This window comes from Narcine bancroftii, chromosome 1 (assembly GCF_036971445.1).
Source record: "Narcine bancroftii isolate sNarBan1 chromosome 1, sNarBan1.hap1, whole genome shotgun sequence".
Classification (NCBI taxonomy): Eukaryota; Metazoa; Chordata; class Chondrichthyes; order Torpediniformes; family Narcinidae; genus Narcine; species Narcine bancroftii.
In genome coordinates, this window is record NC_091469.1 from 81,670,526 (window position 1) to 81,693,803 (window position 23,278).

At 41.7% G+C, this 23,278-nt stretch overlaps 1 long non-coding RNA gene across 1 annotated transcript; it reads left to right on the forward strand.

The window, feature by feature from the left end:
- The first annotated feature begins 1,515 nt into the window (after positions 1-1,515).
- LOC138739150 (uncharacterized) lies at positions 1,516-2,951 on the forward strand. The gene is made up of 2 exons (XR_011342057.1): positions 1,516-1,592; positions 2,734-2,951. It is a non-coding gene; the product is annotated as an uncharacterized lncRNA (long non-coding RNA).
- The last annotated feature ends 20,327 nt before the right edge of the window (positions 2,952-23,278 follow it).

The following is a 23,278-nucleotide window of genomic DNA, read 5'->3' on the forward strand; positions in this document are numbered from 1 at the left end:
CTATATCTTTACATCCTATGCATACTGCACCACCTGCTGATTTCTTCCAGCACTTTTGTGTTTTTACTACAATTACACCATCTGCAGATTTATGAGTCTTACCACAGATATCTGATTGATTTGTTGAATAAAACTATCAAACTTAGGGGGTAGAAATCTGATGTACATTTACAAGAGAATTAATCTTCTTCAGCATGATGCTGAACCAAGCCATGAAAGACCCCAACAATGAAGACGCTGTTTACATCCGGTACCGCACGGATGGCAGTCTCTTCAATCTGAGGCGCCTGCAAGCTCACACCAAGACACAAGAGAAACTTGTCCGTGAACTACTCTTTGCAGATGATGCCGCTTTAGTTGCCCATTCAGAGCCAGCTCTTCAGCGCTTGACGTCCTGCTTTGCGGAAACTGCCAAAATGTTTGGCCTGGAAGTCAGCCTGAAGAAAACTGAGGTCCTCCATCAGCCAGCTCCCCACCATGACTACCAGCCCCCCCACATCTCCATCGGGCACACAAAACTCAAAACGGTCAACCAGTTTACCTATCTCGGCTGCACCATTTCATCAGATGCAAGGATCGACAATGAGATAGACAACAGACTCGCCAAGGCAAATAGCGCCTTTGGAAGACTACACAAAAGAGTCTGGAAAAACAACCAACTGAAAAACCTCACAAAGATAAGCGTATACAGAGCCGTTGTCATACCCACACTCCTGTTCGGCTCCGAATCATGGGTCCTCTACCGGCACCACCTACGGCTCCTAGAACGCTTCCACCAGCGTTGTCTCCGCTCCATCCTCAACATCCATTGGAGCGCTCACACCCCTAACGTCGAGGTACTCGAGATGGCAGAGGTCGACAGCATCGAGTCCACGCTGCTGAAGATCCAGCTGCGCTGGATGGGTCACGTCTCCAGAATGGAGGACCATCGCCTTCCCAAGATCGTATTATATGGCGAGCTCTCCACTGGCCACCGTGACAGAGGTGCACCAAAGAAAAGGTACAAGGACTGCCTAAAGAAATCTCTTGGTGCCTGCCACATTGACCACCGCCAGTGGGCTGATAACGCCTCAAACCGTGCATCTTGGCGCCTCACAGTTTGGCGGGCAGCAGCCTCCTTTGAAGAAGACCGCAGAGCCCACCTCACTGACAAAAGGCAAAGGAGGAAAAACCCAACACCCAACCCCAACCAACCAATTTTCCCTTGCAACCGCTGCAATCGTGTCTGCCTGTCCCGCATCGGACTGGTCAGCCACAAACGAGCCTGCAGCTGACGTGGACTTTTTACCCCCTCCATAAATCTTCGTCCGCGAAGCCAAGCCAAAGAAGAAGAATATATTAAAGCAAAGTACTCTATACTGAGCTACTTATAGACATCAGAGTTCACATTGTCAAGTTGCTGTACACACTATGGAATCTAGTACAAAACTGACAGCTCCAGGCTTGCATGCTGGGCTGACATCACTGCTTCTGTCACATGGACAGGAAGTGATGCCATCAGTGATGTCATCAGCTCAGATGAAAAACCTGTGAGGAATGCAGGTCAATTTTTCACATCATTTCTGCCACTTTGCGAGCTGGTTTACTTGTTGGTAAGTGGGTTGCCACAATATTTTGTTTTTGAAAAAGAGTACCTTTGTAAGAGAGTAATGAAAGAACAACACTGCATGTTTGAAGGATAATATCATTCACAAACACAAATGATGAACAATAAGGTGAAAATGTTCCCAATGTTATCACATTTTCTATTAGTGCAATCATTTAGCCTTTGGCCAAAATGAATGTTGCACCCAAATGTATAATTTATTGGAAATGAGCTCCAAACTAAATTCATAGAATACAGGAGTTGGGAAGTGATGTGAGACTGTTCAAGGCATTGGTGAGGCCAAATTTAGAGTACTGTGTGTGGGTTCTGGTCACAGAATTGCAGGAAGGATATCAACAAGGTAGAGACAGTGCAGAGAAGATTTGCAAAAATGTTACCTGGGTTTCAGCATTAGATTACAAAGAAAGATTGAGAAAATTAGGTCTTTCTTTATTCTTTGGAGTGTGGAAAGTTGAGAGGAGATTTGATAGAGGCATTTAAGATTATGAAAGGGATAGATAGAGTGCATGTGGATAGGCTTTTTCCATTGAGAGTAGAAGAGATTGAAACAAGGGGTCATAAGATAAGAGTTAAGAGGCAAAAGTTTTGAAGTAACATGAGGGGAATTTCTTTGCTCAGAGAGTGGTCGCTGTGTGGAATGAGCTTCCAGGAGAAGTAACGGCAGTAGGGTCCATTTTCTAATTTAAGGAAAAATTAGATAGGTATATGGATGGGAGGGGAATGGAGGGTTATGGGCAGGGTGCAGGTAGATGGGACTAGAGGAGACTAGTTTGTTTGGTGTGGACAAGAAGGACAAAATGGCCTGCTTCCATGCTATAATTGATATATGGTTAAATAAACATATTTGTGACCCAGCAGGTCACATAAAACCCAATTCCCCTTGGATCAGATTCACTTTAAGAAAGAAAGAAATCTGCATTAACATTAACCCTTTCTCGACTTCACTGAGGTTTAGAGCTAATGCAGCACTGCTGGTATACAAGGGCTATTATAATGCTGGGAATGCACACAGAAATGTTTTGCAATCTGATGTTGATGATCATTAATTTGTGTACTGTTAGATGAAAATTCAGTATTGAATGGGAAACAGAGTTCTTCTAAAAGTGCCACAGAATTTGTGTTGACAGATATTGCCATAATTCAAAAGGTGACACTTCCAATGAGGGAACACTTTCCCACGTGCTCAGGAGAGTTATAGGAGTGAGATTTCAACCTGAAGCCTTTCATCTGGGAGATATCAGCTGAGCCACGTCTTCCTTTTGGTTACATATTCATTGTGGTATTCCCAAGACTCAATGCTATCCTCATCTTTCGAAGTAGGAATAAAAGTTTTCAGACCTACAAATTCCACCAGGTAACTCGATGATTCCAATTAGAAAATTGTTTACAAAGCGCACTCCATGAAATATATAAATTTCCTTCCCTGCATCTCTGCATCTGGACAGCATTTCCATGTTTTTCATGCCCCCAAGGCAAGTCTCTGGCCAGAGGTAGGTCTTCCTAAAACTTCTGAGACCTGCTTCATTGAGAACCAAAAGGAGCAGAAATTATGCAAGTGTCTATCATTGTATTCCCATGGAAGATAGTAAAGTTAAAACATCTTTACTTGTTGCTGTCCCATGTTCCTTCTATTTGGAAACTTCATTGCCTCACTCCCATCACAGCAAAAGCCTGACAAACCCCCAATAGCTGATCACCAGGATTCACAGGTGATTTTTGAAAGACAGAATCTGAATTTGGAAAGGAAACGACCCCAATTGGAAATGGTCAGTATGGCATTTTGTGTGGGAAATTGTGTCTCATTGAGTGTTTTAAGGAGTTGGCAAAGATGCTGGGATGCTTGGCATCTGTGAGTCTTGATTTTTTGAGGTTCTCCTTTTCCCTTTGCTTCCTCCACTCCAAATTCCTCATATGACTGTGCATCCATGCCTGTTGTTCTCATTAGAGTGCGTCAATGCTAAAACTCTCTAGGAATGTTCTCGGAGAGTCTTTGAATCACTGTTGCTATCCCACCACATGCTCTGTCATAAAGGACTGGCTTTGCCATTCTATTATTGAACATTCTTCCAAAATGTCCTGCTATGTGATATGTGAAAGCATCTTGTCTGATATGTGATTCTTTCAATAGTGTGTAAATGCTGAGGAGGTTTGTCAAGCACAGAATCTATGTGTCTGGATGAAGTGTTCTGCACAGCCTGGTCACATGGAAGTGGTTCAGTTGCCTGGCATGTCTGCTATACATGTCCATGTCTCAAGTAGGAGTGAGCATGACAACAGTGCGATACTCCATCTTAGACCTTGGTCATTAGACTGATTTGTCTTTACTGCCTGATTTTATTTCTCAGTCTTCTAAAAGCACAGCTGGCTTGTTTTTTTCTAATTCTGTTATTGGCAGTCATTAATGTTGACAATGTTGACAGATATTAGGGAAGTGCTCCTAAGGTGTGTGAACTTGCCACTACTGAAAGCCTCTCACCATTCACGAGAATGTTTGGTTCAGTGTCTAGGGGGAGTTTAGTGCAGGTTGGTGCATAACTTGTGTTTTCTTTGTGCTAAGTTTGGGGCACTGATAGATTTGTTCAAACGTTCCTGCATATCAGCTTTTGAGCTTGCACTGAGTTCACAGTAATCAGCAAAGAGGAAGATCAGATTATTACTTAAATGGCAAGCAATTGCAGGATGCTTCTGAGCAGAAAGACTTGGGAGTGTTGGTGCATGAATTGCAAAAGGTTAGTTTGCAGGTGCAGCAGGCTATGAAGAAGGCAAATGGAATGTTGACTTTCATTTCTAGAGAGATTGACTTTAGCAGCAGGGAGGTTATGTTGCAACTTGTAAAGGTCCTGGTGAGGTGGCATTTGAAGTACTGCATGCAGTTCTGGTCTTATTACTTGAGGAAGGGTATACTGGCCTTGGAAGCAGTGCAGTGGAGGTTCGTTAGATTGATTCCAGAAAAGAAGGGGTTAGCCAGAGGAGAGATTGAATCATCTGGAACTGAACTTGCTGGAATTCAGAAGAATGAAATGGGGTCTTATAGAAACTTATGAAAGGATTAAATAAATTAGATAAGTTTTTCCACTGGTAGGTGAGCAAAGAACTAGGAGCTTAGATTCAGGGTAGTAGATTTAGGTTGGAGATGAGGAACTACTTTTTCAAGAGAATGGTGAATCTATGGAATTCTTTGCCCATGGAAGAAGTGGAGGCTACCTCAGTAAATATATTTTAGAAAAGATTAGATAAAATTTTGCACAGTAGGGAGTTAAGGGATATAGAAAAAAGGCAGGTAGGTGGAGATGAACCTATCATCAGATCTGCCAGGATTGAATGGAGGAGCAGGATCAATGGTCTGAATGGTCCACTCCTGTTTCTATATTTTATGTTCTTGTGTTAAGGCCCTTCAGGTAGTTTCTCATACTTTGGAATTAAACAGATGCTAGGGTTGAGTGAAATACACAAAAGTGCTGGAGAAATTCACCAGGTGACATAGCATCCAGAGGAAGTTAAAGGTAACCAATGTTTCAGACCTGACTCCTCTATTAGGATTCAAAGCAAAACAGTTACACTTGAAGGAAAGGGTTGAGGTGGGGAGGGAGAAGAGGAGGTTAACATGTAAGATGTGTCAAGACTTAGACCAGTAGCAATAGAAATTCACCAAGACAAAGATTAATAACTATTAATCTTTTATTAATCTTAATGCAAAACTTAACCCCCAACTCTGTGTGTGTGTGTGTGTGTGTGTGTGTGTGTGTGTGTGTGTGTGTGTGTGTGTGTGTGTGTGTGTGTGTGTGTGTGTGTGTGTGTGTGTGTGTGTGTGTGCGCGCGCACCACATCCAAAATCATTACAGTTCAGGCATGATTTTCAAAAGTCTATTTCAAAGTTTAGTCTAATAAATCTTTTGTGTTGTAACTCAGAATCTATAAACTGTTGTTCAAAAATAATTGTGGTAGGTGAGGCGCCAAGTCATCAGACTTTTCAAAACTCACAAATTCTTGTAGATTACTTTCAGAGAAATATTCTTCATATGAATGATTTTTTTTTACAATTCCCCTCTCTTGCACGGAGGTTATGGAACTTGTGATTTCCACATTGATTTCACAAATCCAGGTAAAGGTTTTAGACAAAATGGCCACAGTAGCTCTGCTCCCTCTTAACAAAGAAAAACAGTCAATGAGGCCATTTGTTCCAAAGGCACTTTGATCCTGTGTCCCTCCATTGACAAAGAAAAGACAATAGCAGTCCTTTCTCCCTGAATGTTGCAGCATATTTGACTTCAGATGAAACTGGTTCATCATATTAAAGATTCTTTCTTGAAGTGTCATAATCACATGACATGGCTCTGTTTGAAGTTTCATTTCTCCAGTAACCACTTCATGAAGCAAATGGCTTTCTATTTGACCAGATGTCTTTCTGAGTAAACATTAATTGATTTCAATATTTCTATGGAACAATCAACTCTAGTTTCATTGTTTACAACTGGATATAGCAAACTCAGTGTCTCTTCAAAATGGTCTCTGTGTGTAAGTGTCTTTATGTGTGTGTGTCCCTGTTTCCAACCCACAGGCACCACTCTAAAATATTATAACTGAAATATTAATAAAAGTATAATTCTGTAACAGATGTAATAGGTGGATACAGGTGGGAGGGTAAAAGAGAGCAGCTGAGAATTGATATGGAGAGAAGGCAGAGGGCTGAGGAGGATAGCTCTCTGATAGGAGAAGGAAGGGAAGGGGTGGGGAGTTGGATTAAAGGAGAAAGAGCAGTAGGGAAAGAGAGGGACTGGGGCAGGGGTTAATAGAAATTGGGGAAGGTAATATTAGTGCTGTCTGGCTAGAGACTGCTGAGATGGAATTTCGGAATCTGGAATCTGAGATGGAAAGTGTTCCTCCAATCTGCAGGTGGCCTCGATTTAGCAGGACATGAGGCCATGGATAGATATGCCAATGTGGCAATAATGTGTGGAATTAAAATGGTTGGCAACTTGGAGGTCCTTCCTGTGACTTGTTTTGACTTGGGTTGAAAAGAGCAGAGTTGATCCTACAGCTCAGGTGTTTATTGTGTAGGCATCAGATAGCATTGCAGGGACTATCATACTAAACAGTGGGAGGGCAAGCACACTGCTGACCGGAAGTTAGTCTGAAGACATCACTTCTGACCACCACTACTCCACTTCCGCCTTCTTCCTCATCGAACACTGCGTGGTCAACATGGAGGTCGCCATCTTGGGAAGGCCTTCCCTCTGACGATGACCATGAAGGGATGCCTATCCTGGCATCGGTCACTCTGAATCAAACCAGCCCTCATCCAATCTCGAACTCCATGAGGTAAATGTGGATTGAGGAGATCGGCGAATGGTTCCTCCATCCCTCCCTGGCTGACAACCCCAAGGCCGGTTCTGATTTGGAAACACGTCAGAGACCATAAGATGGACCCACTGGTTTAAGTAGTGCACCTCATACATGCAAACCCTCAATACGCATTTGTGAGGCACCCAGATGGCCACGAGGACTCTGTACCAATACGAGACCTGGCAAGGGCTGGAGACCCTGAGACCACTTTGCTGGCTACTGACCACACCACGGACCCGATTATGCAGCATCAGACCATGACCCTGGAGCCTGAGCTGCCTGCCTTGCAGCTGGACATCCAGCCATCTACCCCCATGCAGCAGCAGAGGAACCCCCAGCAATCTGGGAGTCCACCGCTGGCACCCCTTCTCAGACAGTCCCTGCAGCGAACGCTCCCCTGTCGGTCCCCTCTCCGGAGGAGCACAGTACGGACATGCCGGTCCCACGGCGGTCCGGCAGACAGAGGAGGCCACCCATGCGGCTCAACCTCTAGCTGGCGGGGGAGTCTGCTCCTCCAGCCCCTTGTATTATGTGATTATACTGCAGCTGTTGTGCTACTATATTATTGTTGTTAAAGTTTGTTGCTCTTATCACCCCGGTTTTGTTGGTTGTTTTCCGGTGGGTTCCATTTTTCAAAAGGAGGGTGAATATAGTGATATGATTATATGTACTGGCTGGCCCGTCCTTCTACCTTTGCTCCTCCCTTAGTCCTGCCCATGTGACCCCGGGCCATAAAGGACGAGTCCCCTCTCCTTCCCGCACATTCCCAGCCTTGGACCTGGGCCAGGAGTCGGTAGTACAATAAAGCTTGTCATTCCCCTCTGTCTTTATCAATGTCATTATTGGGGCTACTGATAGCACCCAACACCTACGTACCTCACTGTAGTCACTGAACCCCACTTAGAGGATGTGCCCAAGGAGCGTTAAAGTTCTGTGTGACGTTTCAATGGGACAACCCCATCCCATTGTTCCTGTTGCCTGGAGACACAGTTTTCAAAGCCTTGGATGGGTTAGCCCACCCTTCAAACCAGGCAACTCTCAAAATAATTTCCAATCAGTTTGTGTAGCACAGACTCCGAAAACAGGTGGGGCACTGGTCCAAAACATGCACACACTGCCAAACCTCCAAGATACAAAGGCATGTGAAGGTACCACTACAGCCTTTTCAACCAACACATAGGAGGCTTGAGCATGTGCATGTAGACATCGTTAGCCCACTACCAGTGTCCAGAGAACCGAGCTTCCTGTTAATGATGGTGGACAGATTTACCAGGTGACCTAAGGTGGTTCCCAAGGCAGACATGATGGCAGAGACTTGTGCCAGGATGCTCATTACAACCTGGATTGCATGATTTGGTCCCCCTGCCCACATTACTTTAGTCAGGGGAGTTCAATTAACATCAACCATATGGTCTGTGGTGGCGCAGCTGCTAGGAACTCAGCTCCACAGGACAACGGCGTACCACCCACAGTCAAAAGGCCTGGTGGAACAATTCCACAGGCACCTCAAACCAGTCCTGATGGCACACCTCCAAGGACCAGACTGGTAGATGAACTCCTTCGAGTCCTTCTGGGCATCTGCATGGTACCCAAAGACAATTTGGTGGCATCTTTGGCTGAACTGGTCTTTTGCACTGTGCTTATGGTACCGGGAAAATTTGTTCCAGCATCACATGAGCAGGAGGACACGACATCGGAAATCCTCAAAACTCAAGGAAAGGCTAAGGAACTTAGCCCTGATACTCACGTCGCACCATGGAATGGTACTATCGTATGTACCTGATAACCTACATCAGGGTGGATTCATGTTTATCCATAGAGGACCACACAGAACACTCCTGCAACGGCTGTATGAAGGGCCTTATAAAATAATTCGACACAACAGGATGACCTGAGTTTTGGACATTGAGGGATGGGAAGAAACTTGTATGACACACCTTGATATTAAACAGCTGGTATTAATTCCGACCCCTCGTAAACGAGGCTGACCTGATAAAAAGAGCAATCGAGTGACTGCTACCACCACTGATGCCAGTTCTTGTGGGGATGTGGGGGGGGGGGGGTGGGGGGGAAGGTTGGGAGTTCAAGTAGCATTGCACATACACAGCGTGGGTCACCTATGCAGTGAGTGAACCGGCCCCAGCAGTCATGGACAGTATTACAAGGGACATTCTGGACAAGGGTCATTCATTGTAAAATATTAAGCCTCAATTTTACAGCCAGTGTTCAATGTGACCTGATTCAGAAATGTACCCCAAAATGGATTATTGAGGAATTAAATGAACCAAATTCACTGACAAGTATGGCAGTTGTTAGAAGCCAAGGCTCCTTCTTTTAGTGAACCCCTTCAAGACTATGACCCAAGCGCCATATTCCTCATCTACTTCTTAAAAAACCTTCTCTCTGCTTTGGCAAAAATGGGAATATTTGCTAATCAGCTCTATTCACAATATCTGTTCAGCATTCAGTTTTCGGCTGATAAAAGGCAGATACTCTTTGCACTATCTCATGGCAAATTCAGTATGGACTGGAAACTTAATTAATCTTATAGGTCAGATTAAAGGCTGGTTATGACTTATGAATGACTCGTCTCTCAATTCCCCAAAGCTACCTAAAGGGCAATTAGATGTGTGACAGAGAAAAAACTCACAGCAGGCAATGAGAAAGCAAATGGAATTGTGCTGTATTTATGGGAAGTCCCAAGAGTAGGGTTTTGCTTTGATACATTTACTCATTTTAGACATGGAACTTCAAAATTGCACTCTAAATTGTGACAGTTGGCCTTCTGAAATTTAAGTTACCACTGACCAATAACATACCATGGAGAGAAGCACTTTTAATGTATGGTTTTGAATGAAGAGGATGGAAGGTATAGTTGTAGAGCTAGGGGTGCGAGATAAGCTGCTGTAATGGCAGTGCTGCCACTAGAGCAGACTCAGGAGACTGGAGACAGAGCACAAGTCCTAAAGGTTCAACCGCCTGACCCGAATGCTGCTACCTGCATGAAGCAGCCTTTTGGAGGAAAAGCTAAAATCCTGCAACTGCAGATCTGTGCTAAAGATGGCGGCGTCTGCACTTGGCAATGGTCATGAGGGGGTTGGCGATTCTTGGGGAGCAGTCCCCCATTGAGAAGGAGAAGCAGAAGAGACGACCCTACAGGACGGTGACCACGGTGGCGAACCATTGAGGGGCTCAGTGGCTGACGGACCTGCACAGGTAGCGGTCAACTAGCGATTGGGGACCAGCACTGGCTCATGGGAATGAGGTATTGGAGCTGGGATTTGAGAGAGTGCTGAGGGCAAGAAGGGCTCTTGAAAGTCCTCAGGCTCTGAAGGCTTCCAGATCGTGTTGGATCTGGAACTCGGGTCATCGATGGATCGAACCGGTGTCTGTGCAAATGCAGAGGCTGCAGAAGCAAATTCATGGACACTGTGTCTCTGAAGAGACTCTTGCTTCTCTTCCCCTCATATTGTAAGAGGCGCTGGGTGATAAGAATAGCGACTCTTCCTTACAGCAGGCAGAAGGCAATATCATATAATATTACCTGTTCTGTATGACAATAAAGGAATCTTTAATCTTGAGTGATTTTTTTTAAACCATATCTCGAGCATTGTGTGTACTTCTGGTCTCCATAGGCTGTACTATTGATTTCTGATATGACAGGCTTGTTCTACAAAGAGAGTTTGAGTGGAACAGACCAATATTCTGCTGTTTAGAAGAATGAGATGTGATTAGAAAGTATTTGGAGATGGTCTGTGAGGCAATCTTGCAATATTATTAAATTATAACTTCAATAATCTGGACACACTGGGAGCTTCAGATGAAGGTGTGAAGTAACAAGCAATATGCGTACATATGTTGCACATGAAAAATGATTTTCAAACTAAGGGCCCAGAGACATAAGAAGAAAGTCTCACTCCCGGACTTGGGTTTAAAAAATATTGAAGAATGCCTGAATAAAACGGTTAATTCTGTTGTGTGCATCTTGTATGTTTTTTAATATCTTTATTTTGTTGATAAGGGGCAATGATATCTGTGATAGCTTTTAAAGCATTTAGCTGCATTACCAAAGTACACTGCATGAATCATTGCTTGTTAATCATTATTAATGATTACATTGATCACTAAGTAATTCATCTCAGTAATTTGTTCCAGCCATTATTTCAAGAGGAAGTGGTGGTAAAGCTCACCACTCAGTATGAAAAAAGAAGGCTGGTGTTATCAGAATTAAATAAGCCATGATCTGTTAATGAGAATAATGCTGTTGATTACAAAACTGTCTACAAATGATTGCCATGTCTATCATAATTGCTTAAGATGGTGATTGCAAGAAATCTTTTTTTTTAACCCTGGAGATGGATTTTCTTATTTGGAGTTGGAAAAAATACAGTCGCTGTTAAATTCAACAAAAAACAGAGCAGTGGCTTGGTCAGTCTTTCAGGCCACTTCCTTAAAAACCTGCTACCCAGAGTTCATTAAATGACAGTATTGTTTTTCTGTACTTTCAAACAGATGTTATAATCCGACAAAAGCAGCAAGAAGTAATGGATCAGTGGAACTATAGTAACCTGGGTTTGGTCTGGACCTGGTGCAGTTCCTCCTGGGACTGTGTGGATTTCCTCCCACATTCTAAAGATGTGCAGGCCGACAAGTTAATTTGCCACTGTGAATTGCCCCCAGTGCATAGATGAGTATTAGAATCTGTTTGGGAATATGCGGAGACTAAAATGGGTTTGAGTAGGATTAGTGTGTATGAGTGGACCATCGACAGTGCATGCACCGTAGGATGTAGGCCCTGTGATTCCATAATATTTTGTCCTTTTGGGAGGCACAGTTGAAGTAGCAATTAGTACAACACCTTTACAGCACCAGCAATTGGGACTGGGGTTCCAATCCTGCACTGTCTGTATGGAGTTTGTACATTCTCCCTGAAACTGTCTGGGTTTTCCCTGGGTGCTTGGTTTCCTCCCACCATTTCAAACATACAGGGTTTTAGATTAAATGAGTATAAATTGGACGGCACAGACTCGTGGGCCGATATGGCCTGTTACCATGCTGTACGTCTAAAAGAACTTAAAATTAAAATGGTTATATGTTACAACATTCCACAAGAAGAAGAGTATTTTCTGCTGAGAAGCAGGAGGAACAAATTATAGAGTGAACAGAAACAATCTTTTTGGCCAGCTGCATCCTTACAGGTCACCAAATATATTTATGTATACTAATCTCATTTTCCAACATTTGGCCTCAAAACCAGGGAACGTAGACAAAGAATCAGCTGAAGGATTAGAGGAAGATTAGCACATTTGTTTTCATTCCTGGAGACTGGTGGGAGTCTTGAACTTACCGTCTGAAAGCATGATAGAGACAGAAATATCTAGTGCTTGGGAAGAGTTGCAATTCACAAGGTTGTTGATCATGTTTCCCAGCAGGTCGCAGCTCTCATGTTGGATAAAGCTGTCCACTTTTGCGGCATCCTACCAATCACCCTCACCACTCACTCCCCTCACTTCCAGTACACTTTGGTTATAGAGTGTATCATCCACAACTCCTCTGATAGTACCTCCCACCCCATTCTATTGCTGAAAAAGGCAGATCGACAGATCCACTATCTTCAGGCTCCTCTCTCAGTTGCACATTGTTCCAACTTGAAAATCTATATCCAGTCTCTTATTGTTACCAAATCAAAGTCCTGGAACCCCGTAACAAACACCAGTGGGATTGCAGTACAAATTTTCTATTGTCCTGTGGTTTCTTTGCAAGAACACTTCTGAGATTTCACCTGCAGAGGTCCAATGCTGTTTACTTTTCCTATTCCCCACTGATTTGCTTCATCCTCCTTCAACAGTTAGTGACTTGTTAGATCCAGCAAAAAAAAGGTATAATATTGGATTATGCCTCAAAAAGAATGACACATATAATATTCTCCTCAATCCCTTAAATAATGAATAAATCCGCTTATGTGCTTTGATCGTTAATGCTGGCTTCCTTTACCCATATTACATTGTGATGTTCATGTGTCAGGTTCAACTTGGTGAAGAATTTTGTCTCTGCCAATTCAGCAGAGAGATCCCGCAACCTGAACAATGAGAATTGTTCATCATCTTTTAAGATTTTTTTTGGTGTAATACCCGCAGAACCAGTCAACTTTCTCAGCAAAACACTGGGTATCACCCGATCACTTTTTGCAGTCTTGACAAATATGCAAAGCCATGTGAGATTTTTCTAATTCTCCTCCACTGTTAGGCTGGGCCTACAAATAAGTTACCTTCACACACATGTGGGCTTTACTTTCCTGAAGGCCAATTTACACAATAAAATGCATTCATGTGATACCCACACTAAATGCACCTGTCCAATTCACTTCCAATTTTTGGAGCCAAATTTTCTTAATAGTGTGGTCAATTTATGTGGCTCTTTATCCTAATGGTCTATTTATATGGCAATTTATCCTGATGAAGTGCTCACAATTGAAACATTGAGTGCCCTTTGCCCTCTATGTAATCTGTTATGTTTCTCCAGCAATTTTGTGTAATGCACTAAACCCCAATATCTGCACATTTTATTGTTTACCTCCATTTATATTGTCAGCAAACATTTTAGGCAATTTTATTTGATGGTCATTTCGAGTAATGCCACATGGCATGTGGCCAGAGTTTTCAGGGTCTTGCCAGGAAATGTCTTTAGATTCAGCACTCTTATTGTTAATTGTAGTTTGCTAAGCCACTTTAATTTAGAGAAACAAATAAAAATAACAGGCCCTTGCAACCATGAGTCCGTACTGCTGAAATGCACCCATACTTACATCATACATTTTTGGAACGTGGAGAAAACCCGCAGCATGCAGAGGAAACCCATGCAGACACAGGGAGAATGTACAAACTCCTTACAGACAGCACAGAATTTGAACCCAGGTTGCTGTAATAGTGCTGTGCTAACCACTACGTTAACTGTGGTGCTCTAAATATCCCCACCAATAATAGAGCAGCCAGCATCTATGTTGTGTGACAGAAAATATATATGTTTTTGGGAGATAAATTGGGAAAGGTTTGTTAGAGTAGGTTACATACAAACATTTTAAAACAGATCTTATTTAAAATACTAGAGCTTTGCCCCATGCTAGACCTATCGACTCCACAGCTTTTGCAAGATCTTTGAGGAGTGCTCAAAAGTTAACAAAAGGCAACAGATGAAAGATCTTGTCAGAGATGCAGATTGTCTGGATCTGTTCTAAGAGGGTCATGTGGTTTGGCAAGCAGAGAGAGTCAAACAGGCTTTCTGTGTGTGTGTGAGAGAGAGAGAGAGAGAGATCAGTTCTGCAGTTGTGGTGAATCTCTGCTAAGCTGGCAGTCTCCCTCTTGCCTAGCCTTGTTTAACTGACATTGGCTGTGTATTATCTCTACCATTAAAGACACTCCCCTTGGATATACCTGTGTATGCATCCATTGTCTTTCATTATTGTACCATTAGTTTCTGCTAATAAAAGCCATGATTATTGTGTGACTACCTCATCTTTGTCTACTTCATCAACTGGCACTTCAATTTTATTAGCAGAAATGGATGCCAGTTTAAAAGGGTACCTTTTGGAGTCACTAATGGTGTGTCAATGTTTCAGGGGGAAATGGATAAGATCATTAGAACGTATGAGTTACAGGGTACGTTTCCCTATCTGGATAATGTCACTCTCTGTGGGAAAACCCAGACTGAACATGACAGCAACTTAAAGAAATTCCTAGCAAGAGCTAAAGAACTCAACCTTACATTTAACGAGGGTAAATGTGTTTTCAACATAAGAGCTACCCATTTTGGGCTACATTGTTCACAAGGGCGAAATCCGCACCGATCCTGAAAGAATGGCTCCCCTTAAGAAGTTACCACCCCCAGACTCAGCAAAAGCTCTTAAAAGCTGTATGGGATTCTTTTCCTACTACTGCAAATGGGTATGTGACTACGCTACAAAAGCATGCCCTCTGTTTGACACAAAATCCTTCCCCCTCTCTCCAACAGCTTTGAAAGCTTTTGAGAGAATTAAAGCTGATATTGCCAAAGCTGCACTCTCGTCCATTGACGATCATGTCCTGTTCCAAGTGGTAATTGATGCCTCAGATTGTGCTTTGGCAGGAACCCTTAATCAAAAAGGCAGACAGGTGGCTTTCTTATCCCGCACATTACATGGACCTAAGCTTAAACATCCTGCCATTGAAAAAGAAGTCCAGGCTATCAATGAAGCTGTCCGCTATTGGAGACACTTTCTAGCTGGAAGAAAATTTACCCTGATCACTGATCAGAAATCTGTAGCCTACATGTTTAGTACTAAACACAAAAGTAAAATGAAAAATGATAAGATGGCACACTGGCAAATAGAACTTTCAACTTACAATTGAGATCCTGTACAGACCTGGCGGGTTAAATGATCCCTCTGACACATTTTCACGAGCTGCTGCAGGTGCTCAGCTTGAGGGACTAAAGGAGATCCACAGCAGACTGTGCCACCCAGGGTCAAAAGATTCTTCCACTACATAAGGGCTAATGTTACAGTCTGAAAGAGTGTTAACTTTGCGTTAAAGACACATGGTTACCCTGTTTCCCGGTGGCAGGAGGTACTGCCTGAGGCGCTACATTCTATTCGGTATGAACGTATGTTTGCTTTTCCTAGGAAATCAGGGACTGTGATGGACTGGCCAGCCTGTTTATCTGAGCCTGGAACTGTACTGCTGAAGAGCCACGCTCGGACGCGTAAAATGGACCCTCTAGTCCAACCATTTCAGCTACTGCACACTAATGCCAATTATGCCCATGTTAAATTCCCAGACAGGTACAGATACTGTACCCCTAAGATATCTGGCCCCGCCTGGTTTGCCCTTTCTGCACACCCCTACTCAGAGTGATCCTGAGAGGTTGGACTCACCATACCCCTCCCCCCCCCCCCCCCAGGCTGTGATCTCTAGTAAGCATTCAGATGGTCATGCTGAGGCCCCACTGCCTCACGCTGGCGATTCTGGAGTGGGTCCAGAAGTCCGACCTTCTCACACTACCGACCCAGGAATTGTATCAACACCGCCAGCTTCCAAGGTTGCAAAGCCTGCACCTGTTCCAATTAGAAAATCCACCCGCATCTGTAAACAACCCGAGAGGCTCCAGTATTCATAAACATTTCATATTTTGATTGCTTTGCTAGATACTGGCTTTGTTTTGACTGTCAGTGAATTCTCATTGCCAGTCATTGTATTAATGTATTGCACTTGCAGTAAATTGCCTGCTTGCTTAAAAATTTTACCAAGCACCTGTCCCCTTTGATTTTAACCCTTCTTCTGCCGGGGGAGACTGTAGAGAATCTCTGCTGAGCTGTCAGTCTCCCTCTTGCCTAGACTTGCTTAACTGGCATTGGCCGTGTATTATCTCTACCATTAAAGACACTCCCCTTGGGTATTAACTGTGTATGCACCCATTGTCTTTAATTATTGAACCATTAGTTTCTGCTAATAAAAGCCATGATTATTTTGTGACTACATTGTCTTTGTCTATTTCATCAACTGGCACTTCTACAGTATTACAATAAGCAACAACAGCTGAGACTGGAACAGGACAAGCTGGCAAGCTTGTGGAAAACCCCATTTGAAAGATGGGTTCTTGGTTCAGCCTGGCCAAAGCCCTTGTGGTTCATGCAAGAGGAGAGGACTGGCTGTCTAATGTTTCACTTGGAATAAGTGAAACAAGAAGGAACTCTGTGATGACCTGAAAGAAAGAGGTTATCACCTGGAGAACCTGAAGGGGGCAAGTTTCTTCAGGAAGTGAAGTGGCTGATGGAAGTAAATGTACAACAAATCTCCCTCTGAAAATCGACAAGAACCTTCCTGAGCAATAACCATTTACCTTTCAAACACCAAAGCCTGATGAACTTTATAAATGTTAAATTCTGTGCACATTATAAGAATTGCCTGCAAAGAGTGAACCTAGAGGAATGAGGAATGAGATTGGACTGTGAACCAAATAACTTTTCTGAACTTACCCACACATTACACACACGTGTGTTTAGAATTAGAAGGGGGTTAAGTTAGATTAGTTAAGTCAATAGTGATAAGTTAAAGTGTAATTTTATTTTTTTATGTTTAAAGATAATTAAAAGCAACTTTTGTTGAAGTAACCATTTGTCTTGGTGACTATCTATTGCTGCTAGGTTTTGGGGTCCTCTGGGCTTGTAACATTTTATAAAAATAAACTGATCATTGAGTTTCATTTTGATTTTAAAAATGGCTGTGTTCTATTATTGTTCTTGGTGGCATATATCTTAATTTTCATTCTTCTACTGTACAAGCCTCTTCTTTGTACCTTTCTGATGTAAGTGTTGTCCTATAATGGGAGGGAGCATGCTTGGCTAACATCTTTCTTGTTTGTAATTCTGGGTCTCAGCTTACTTCAACTACAATACGCAAGGCCTTTTCATAGTGAAATTTAGCAAATTGTAGAGACAAGTTTCCTCTGCCTTTAAGACACTCCACCTACCTGCATAAAAGGTCCAAAAATGGATTGACAGGTCCAACACGATCTAAGTTCCTTCCACCAAGGGTGGTAGTGTCAAAGGTGGAACAAAGTCGCTCCACCTTCTGCATAAAAGGATTTCCGCTGAAAGCAGCTCAAAAGGGGGAGGGCTGATGTTGTCGTGATGATGTCACCAGCCCATGACCCAAGAGCATGAATTTTAAAGTACCCATCTGCGAAAAAGGAGATTACCATGCACAGAAGATCTTCCTGAGTTCTAAGACTGCTTGAACAGATCTCTACTAGTGCTCTTACCTGCTTCTCAGTTGCCATTGTTGTGTATAGGGTGCTTTCACTTCCTGGCTCGTATGCTCCATGTCACAGTGGCAGGCAGCGCTACTGCACTACATGCCCCACCTCCTTCATCTTTGAAAGCTGGCTCAGAAATATCCTCTGTCTTTTCCATTCTCTTCATAAAAGGTAAATTCACCTTTTTCCATAACCCGAGCAGGGAATAGCTCAGCTTTTGTGCATAAGACCCCTTGTGTAAGCCAAAACCTAAGATGCTCTAAAATGGCATGCTTATCATAAATGATATCCTTCTGCATCAAAAACCTTTATGTAACCTGGACTCAGGATCAGAGGTCCTGCATTTTCTATTTGTTCATGTTTAACATTAAGACCGACTTGGGGGGGTGGGGGGAATAACTTGCATCAGTGCAGTAATTTGACATTCAAGCTCATTGTTCAATCTTCTTATTTAAAAACCTGGATTTAATTTTTTCATCCGTTAAATTGTACACAAACTTACTCTGCAGGGCTTGATTCAAGAAGGTGCCAAAATTAGTGTGGACAGATTCTTCTCTACAACTAATCATCAATGGTCTTGCCTGGTATTGGATTAAAGTAAGTCAGCGGTCTCTCACTTCATTGAATAAAACATTTATTTTTCCTCTGTGGAGTGAGATGTTCTGCCCAAATGGTTTATTTGTCTATTAGTTAGATTGCTTTCTTACCTTCTGAATGGCTTTGTTTTGAGCAAATAAGCAAATACAGTCTCCCCTGGCCAGCAATCGCAACAGTATTGTTAGCAATGGAAGTATCTCCATGCATCCCACATAAAAGCTGAAGGGCTCATGTGCTTTATCAGAAACACCCTGGGTGGCAATAGAGACCAATTGGCTCTGAGCTAACATCTGGTCCTATTCATAATTAAATACTAATACTAATTTAATGATCTACTTGCACTATACTTTTTCTCTTCGTCGCACTGAATTCAAACCCTGCTGCTTTGAATTTGTATGTCAAAGTTACTGCGACTAATAGTGGGTTTTCAGACTCACTGTGAGTACACCCCAACATATTAAGATATGAATTCAGAGCAAGGACAGGCCAAGTGGCTCCTCAAAATCTGCTCTGCTAATCTATTAAGATACAATGCCTTGAAATTGTTTAAAAACTGCTTCCAACACCTTTTGAGGACAAGAGCTCTAAAGGTTCAAGGTCTGAGGAAAAATAAATCCCCTTATCTTAATAAATGGGTGGCCAGGCCCTATTGTCAGCTTACAAGAGATAACATCTTCTCATCTACTGCATTCATTGTAATTGCTCCACATTATTGACGACTTTGTTACTTCAGACTAGTTAATTTCAATCCTTTTCTCCCATGTGGAAGATAAGTCTTTGGTGTTTCCTTTCCTGTAGTGCGTAACATACAGATTATGCAGAATGATAAAAGCAGGAAACCTGAAGACTTCTGAAATACCTGCCTGTTTTATTCAAGGTGCTTTTCACACTGTATACATGAGCACAGTGATACCCACATCAGTGAATAAATGTAATAAAATTCTTCTTTGGCTTGGCTTCGCGGATGAAGATTTATGGAGGGGGTAAATGTCCACGTCAGCTGCAGGCTCGTTTGTGGCTGACAAGTCCGATGCGGGACAGGCAGACACGGTTGCAGGGGAAAATTGGTGGGTTGGGTGTTAGGTTTTTCCTCCTTTGCCTTTTGTCAGTGAGGTGTGCAACGAATGCATAACTTTGGATTGACTGTGAGCAATGTCAGATGTGCTGGTAGTACATGACTTAGTAGCCTCTTTTAAACTGCAGCACCTTGGTAGCCCTCCTGGGATGCAGGTGTGATTACTGGGGCAAAGGTGCTGGAAGCACCTTTTAAATTGCAGGGGGATGACCCATTAAATGATTTTAAGGGGATCCTCCCCCGCAATGACGCGTCATGTACTGCGGATGTTCTGATGCTGGCTGCCCGGTGACGCATGCACACAAGCGCTGATGTCACTGGAATAAGCAGGTTGGCCATTTTCAAATCGCCTAGGTAAGTTTAACTGGGTTCTCTGACTACTTTTGAGGTAGATCAGGGACTTGATTGGATTCCGACGGGGTTGACCGGGTCAGACCCTTTCTAACTGCCACGTAACCCCATTTTACATGGCAGTTTGAAAGGGCCCATTGACAATTGCCTACCTGGTAAAATATTTATAGGTCACAATGTAACTCGGGCAGTTTTCAGTATTGTTCCTCAATTCCATTTTGTTTTATAGTTAAGAAGTTAAACACAACTAATCATGTTGGCTTCATACCAACCAATGTGCAAGGATGACTATCACCAAGTGTTATGTTGAGAAGTAGTTAGCCAGTAATGGACCATTTATGGAGAGGAAACCAAAACCTTCAATTCCATCTCAGTTAATGTTGATAAACACACATTGACTACATCCTTGATGAGAAGGAATGAGTAGAAAACAGATCTATTATCAGCAAGAAAAAATAACAATTTTCAGAGATGCTAGCCCTAAAAAAAGGACAATGAAAAATTGTGCGCCAAATTCCTTTTTTTGGTGAGAGAACAAGGTGAGCCTAATATTATTTACCCCAGAAATTTCAGTGCAGGTTATGCAATAAAATGTGTTCCTTGCATCATTAGAAAGTGCAAATAAATTTAAAAAGGTTTGGGACAGATTTTTTCATGAATTTTTAATTTCTCATTCATTTCCATTTCAAGGAAATATAAGGAAGAAAAGAAAATTATGTTGTACATATCATTATCCATTTTATAAGCAACTTTAAAGCCTGGAGTCAAAGCATGAATGTCTGTCTAACTGTACAGTGTGTGCACAGATCACTTCAGCCTGTTTGTGAAGTTAGATTATTTATCAGTCACTTTTGGATTTGTCTTTATTCCTGTTTCAGCATGTCTTAAGTCTAAACCTGTTTTCTATAATTAACCAGAAATAGTATATTTAGTTCATTGCCAACTCCAACCATCAGCAATTTCTGATAAGTTTTGGGATCACAAGGTCTTATGAAGATGCTGCAAATTTGTAACAATAAAAAAGATAATGATGGAAACCTTTTGCATGTCAGCACAAATTTGTGGAGAAATATAGAGCACATGTTGCAGGTCAGCAACCTTGACTGGAACCTTTCAGCATGTACTCTTCAACTGTAAAACAGTGCTTATATTCTAAATGTTTAAGTATAAATATATGCTCATTTAACCTTTAGTAAATTGCCATGTGTTTGACTTCTGGGTTTAGAATGATCAATTTTTCCTCACAATATAGGATAGCAGCCACAGATTATATTAACACAAAATCAGTACAACATGTAACAAAGAAAATGCTTCAATTGAGGCACCATTTATTTAAAAAAAAACACTAAAATATCCAACCTTGCAGATCTTAAAAATCTAACCCCTCCAGTGACGATGAAATGTCAGAATCAATTAATCTCAAAAATTGCTGCAAGGTCCACTGTTCTTGAGGACTCAATATTAATTGTTGATTATTTCTCTAAAGTTTATATTTTTTTTAAATTCTAAAAAAAGTGTAGAATATTGCATGATGTAATATTGTTCAAAATGTTTCCTTATAAATGTTAAGTTTTGTTCAAATTTAAGAGAACTGAACATTGAAAATACATTTCTTTCGGGAGACCATTTTATAAATCATAATATATGCCTGGGAAAATAAATCTAACGCAATTCCATTTTATTATTATCCTTTTTTTAAAAAATCAGACAATGGTTAGAGAATCCTCGTATATGTGTGAAATTTAAATTTGTCTAGTTGTACCAGCTAGTCACATGCTGTATATGCTTGCTGAATGACTATTCAAGTATCTCATCTCTAACCTATCCTTCCATTTTTGGAAAGTGCCAGGATCTGAGAAAAGAAATGGCAGCTGCATAATGAAACCCAAATTCAGACTGACTAATCATGGTTCTCACCAATAAAAAAAAGGGTCTGGAGAGATAATGGCACCATATTCAAAAGTATCTGCCAATCACCCTTGACTCGGGAAGGAAGAGAGCTAGAACAACTCGTTATCATTTACCTCATGTTCATTGTCATGTCCAAGTAATGCTGTAATAAGTTTGAATATTATTTAAGCCAATATCTCACATTTTCAAAGGAAAATGTTGAGCAAACTTTTATGAAGTCAAGCAACTTCAATCAAGTTTTAGATCATTTTCAATGCATGAAGGCATGACAGAAATATGGGTTTCAAGTTAATTAAGGTACTAGCTAAATCTACACTTTGGGCTTTCAAAGTAGTCAAAACACATAAATGCAAGAGGAACTTAACCAGTCTCACAACCTCCAAAGGAGGTAAAGATATATTACTGATGTTTTGGGCCCCAGCCCTTCTCTTTATCTCTTATGGATGCTGTGAGACCAGCTAAGTTCCTCCAGCATTTCTGTGTTATGAATACAATTACAGTGTCTGCAGACTTTTCCATTTCATGGGCTTTCAAAGTAATCTCCACTGATAATTTGGTGGTGATTTATAATGGAGCTTTTTCTGCACCCCAGTGTCAAGTCAGCAGAAGTGTGGTGGAAATCCTCTTTGACCTAGAAACTGGATTCTGCTGCAGTCCTGACTAAATTATGGTGGTGGAATGAAAACAGCACAAAGGAAAACACAAGTATCTCACAAAATTACGATTTTTTTTTGGGAAATCACCTCGTTATCAATAGAATCAGAAGGCTTGCTGTCAGTTATTAGGCCTAACCTTCACTGACCTGGACCTACCAGCTGTTATTGTGACTCATTTGTCTCCTGTACTTATCTCTGGTGTGAGAAAGAACCAAGGAGTGGATTGAAGCCTTTGGGCTAGCGTGACTTGAATGGTCTCAGAGCCTGCAGTAATGCACTGATGAACTGCAGCCCTGGAGTAAGTTGATCAGCAGTAAACAAACCCCACACTCTCATTCTTGACACCTGCAGCAGGAGTCAGGATTTTAATGATTTTTTTAAAAGTATTTTATAACATTCAATGACTTTAAAAAATTATTTAAAATGAAGTAATTAATAAAAAACTAAAAATATGAATTTCTATAAAGTGAGCAAAACAAACCTAAAGAAATTTAAAAAACCATTAAATTAAACCTCATGTTTTCATTTAAAAAGTATATTACAGCTGTTATTAAAAGTTAACAGTGATATGCAGAATAGACTGTGGGCTGGCTATCCAATATTATCCTTCTGTTTAATCCTTCAATTCAGAATATCCAAGTTTACCTTCCTATTTAATTCTGAATATTCTTGCTGATACACAGTAAAGTTAAATTTAAGTTCTCCCTATAATTATAGTGATCATGGTTGCAATGCAACTAGAAATCCTTGACAGTTTGAATATACTTGGCTGCCACCAGGAGTTGACAGAGAACAAGGCACTGCAGTACGCAGATCTATAATGGAGGCTGCAGCCTCATGGCATGCCTCATGTATTGTTTACATCAACTTTAAAGTAAAGAAACTTTTCCTTCATCAATACGATGTCTAAGAACTCACACATATGAATACAAGATGAAACATGATTTCAGA